Raw genomic sequence first — 3,743 nt, 5'->3', positions numbered from 1 at the left:
CTCTTGCTCTTACTTGATTTCCCAATCCTAAACAAACCCAATTCATAGGTTTGCAAGTTGCCAACCAGCTTTGTCAAAGGAATTTGGTCAATGTCCTTTTATTCCTCAATGACTGTTATCTTGGCATGGAATCTCTCCAGAGGAGTTCTGAGCACATTTCTCATAATCTTGGGTTCGAGAATGGTTTCCCCAAGATTAAATGTAGAGTTCACTATGTCCTTGAGTTTGGCATAGAACTCATCAAATTATTCATCCTCCTCCATCTTAATTTCTTCAAAACTTGTGAGACACCTTTGAAGCTTCGAATCCTTGACAACCTTAGTCCTTTCATAAATTGTCTGGAGGATAGTCCATGCTTCCTTAGCAGTTTAAGTGGAGGATATCTTCTTGAACTCCTCATTTGTGACTACACTGAATAAAGCATTTAATGCTTTGCTGTTGAAATTTGCCGCTTTGATCTTAGCATCATCTCAATCAGCCGACGCTTCCTCTGGCTTGGTCAAGCCTATCTCCACAGCTTGCCACACCTTCTCTTCTAAAGACTACAAGAAAGTTCTCATGCGTACTTTTCAGTATGCATAGTTAGTGCCATCAAATAAAGGAGGTATAATTAAAGATTATCCTCTATACATGACAAACAAGGGACAATGGATCACACAACAAAGATTAAACCTAATCAGAGTGTGCTTGCTCTGATACCACTTGATAAGCCAAGAATGTATTGACCCCTCGGGTAAATTAACCAAATAATTAGCCAATTAAATTAATTAAGTCAATTTAACATGCAATAGCATGGTAGCACAAACAAATCACCAGGTAACTAAATGCAACAGAAAATAAATTTGATACAGGTGATTTGTTTACGAATGGAGAAAACTACAGAGGCAAAACTCCACCGGGTGAATTTAAGGTCACTACTTCCGAGAATCCACTATTATCAAAATAAGGGTTACAAGTAAAAGAATCTCAATACCTTATACTAACCTACAGTTGAATCCTTATCCCAACACACAATTGGACTTGCAATATAGTAACAATCTCTCCTTTCAATGCATGGCTTCCAGTACGTGTCTAACCAATCAATGCGTGGATCCTAATACACGGCTTACTCACCAACTTTAGAAAGATGTTGGCTGCAAAGTTCTTTAGTTCATCGACGCGATGAAGATCAAGAAGCTCATTGGTTACAAAACCCTATGGCGTACAAACGCAACAACTTCTTTAAGAGAAATATGAACTAGGACAAATTGTCTCCGGTCACAATTTGAGTGAATAATCACTTTGCATCATGTTGCATCCAATTGTGTCACCCTAGACAGCAATTAAAATAATCCTTATGTGTGTCTTGTAATGTCCCAGTCAAAGTTAAAAAAGAAAAAAAGAAAGAGGGATTAGACTTTATGGTCACATGTGCCCCACGTACCCATTTGTTCCCCACCACACATCCTTACTCAATATCTCTCTCACACTTTGGCCGGCTCTACCTCTCACTTTGCTCTCTTTTATTTTCTTTTCACACAACACTCTTCTTTCACTCTCTCATCCTTTCTCGCTGGTACACTCCACATCACCTCCACCATTTTTCTGTCAAGATCACCGAAAAACTCCATAGGAAAACAGTAAGGCTCACTCACCTCTACTATTTGAAGTAAAAATTTCTAATATTTTTGTGGGTTTATATGCTTTTGCTTGAGGTTATGTTTATCTAAGCTATAATAATAATACCCATGTGATTTATGAGCATTAGAAATGATACTTATGTGTTTTTATGCATGGGTTTTGGTCTTGGTGGATGTATTTGATGAGTGGGTTTATGATTTTTGCAATGGTGGTTGGCTAAGTGGTGAAGATTTGGGAGTTTTGGCTTTTTAATATGAAATAAATGGTGAATATAATTTTTATTGTTTATTTGGAGCTAGTTAAAGATTTAAATTGTTAGTTTTGAAGGATATTGTGATTTTGGTGTCATGGGTCTCTTGATGATGTTGTGAAAATCTTGTGGAAACTACACATAAATTATTGAGGTTTTGATGTTAGAGATAATACATTGAATGATTCATGAGTATAATGGGAGTCTATGCCTTGTAATGAAATTGTTGAGAAACTTTGGAAGTGGAATACATTATTTGTGAAGTTATTTAATAGGCTTGCCTAATTAATTGCTTAGTTAGCAATCTCTAATTCATAGCTAAATGCAATGTCAAGATTTATGCTTATTGTGATAGGTTTGTTTGATATTGTTTAGGTTCTAGCTAATCTCCTTTGGAGCTTGGAGAGTTAGGCTTTTTGCGAGTTGCAAGGTAAGTAGCTTTTTAATGGGATTTTTTTGGAAAATAATCATATTGCATAGACGCTGTTTTTGGGTCAAACGCATTTTGGAAAATCATTTGTGGAACTATGTTTTCTTAAAAGTATTGTGTTGAGACCCTATTATATATGACTATTTATGTATAGTGCATCATATTTGGTAATGCAAATGGGGAAATGCATCATATTTGGATTCTATGGATTTATTGCATTATTTGCAAATTCTAAAGATGTTTTATCTTGGCTTATGATATTTGGGAAATTGATAGAAAATCTTATTGACAATAAACGAATTTGGAAAACTTGAGAACCTTGTGAATATATGGGGTATTTCAAAGGTTTTTGTGAAACTACTTGAAATTGAATCGTGTTTGATTTCATGTAAACTGTGAGCTCTTCATGTTTTTACCCTTGGGCTGTGACACGTGATTACCCGGTGATTACCCAACCAGATGCTGTAGTCTTTGTGACATTGGTATCTTGGCACCCCGTCTTTGTGGCGAATTGATGTCTTTGTGGCATAACTTGATGTCTTTGTGGCATACCTAACGTCTTTATGGCGGCTTGTCATGTGACCTTGGGTTGGATTTTCAAGTTTCAAAAGGGTGTTTTGATAGCTCACAATAAATAGTACGTAGTTTCATGTTGGAATACTTTGAAAAAGCTTGGTGCTACGTTCTTTTAATTATTCTTGTCATTTTATTAAGAAAAATTGGAGTTACTGGATGTTCATGGAAATTCCCAAATTATATCACATTTTGTAAAATGATTATTATCATGAAATTTGCATTTCCCCTACTCCCATTAATTATGCTACTTACTGGGCTCTGTCTCATTCCATTATTTTACAAACTTTTTCAGAGTAGGCAACTATCATTTTGAGAAAGCTTTTTGGTGGCTAGCAGTAGTTAGATTAATTGCCGATGGAGGCTGACTTTTGTGATGGAGATAATTGATGACATATAACTTAGAGTAGGCTTGACTCAATTCTTTTGTATCTAATAGTGGTTATGACTTTATTTTCACTAATAAGACAAGTTATTGATATGTAATTGTATTTATTCAGACCTCCATTCTTTTGTGGCTAGTGGCCATTGTAATTGTTACATAGAGCTCTAACTTACCTTGGGAGTATATTTAATGAAATTATTATGATAATTCTTAATGTTGTTACTTGATATGATTTTATTTGGATTGAATTGCCAAAAGGAACAAAATCTATAAGTACTTTTGAGATGTTTTTCTTATGCTTTGGGCCCTTTTGGGTTTGGGGCGTGACATATCTAGGGTTGTGAGAAAAGAAACCCTACACAAAGAGCTTGGATATGAGTGAAAAACAGATATGGAAATCTGATTTTCGTAATTCTCAATAAATAGGCTATCTGTTGAGATGCTGTCGAGTTTCAATCTAAAAGCTTCTTTTAAACCTCGATAGA

The 3,743-nt window shown here is 35.3% G+C and overlaps 1 long non-coding RNA gene across 1 annotated transcript; it reads left to right on the top strand.

Moving 5' to 3' along the window:
• Window positions 1-1,207: 1,207 nt before the first annotated feature.
• On the top strand, window positions 1,208-3,534 carry LOC142618053 (uncharacterized). The gene is made up of 3 exons (XR_012841143.1): window positions 1,208-1,619; window positions 2,246-2,300; window positions 3,169-3,534. It is a non-coding gene; the product is annotated as an uncharacterized LOC142618053 (long non-coding RNA).
• The last annotated feature ends 209 nt before the right edge of the window (window positions 3,535-3,743 follow it).

Source organism: Castanea sativa, chromosome 11, assembly GCF_040712315.1.
Source record: "Castanea sativa cultivar Marrone di Chiusa Pesio chromosome 11, ASM4071231v1".
In the NCBI taxonomy this organism is placed as follows: domain Eukaryota; kingdom Viridiplantae; phylum Streptophyta; class Magnoliopsida; order Fagales; family Fagaceae; genus Castanea; species Castanea sativa.
This window is presented reverse-complemented; position numbering and strand designations above follow the sequence as displayed.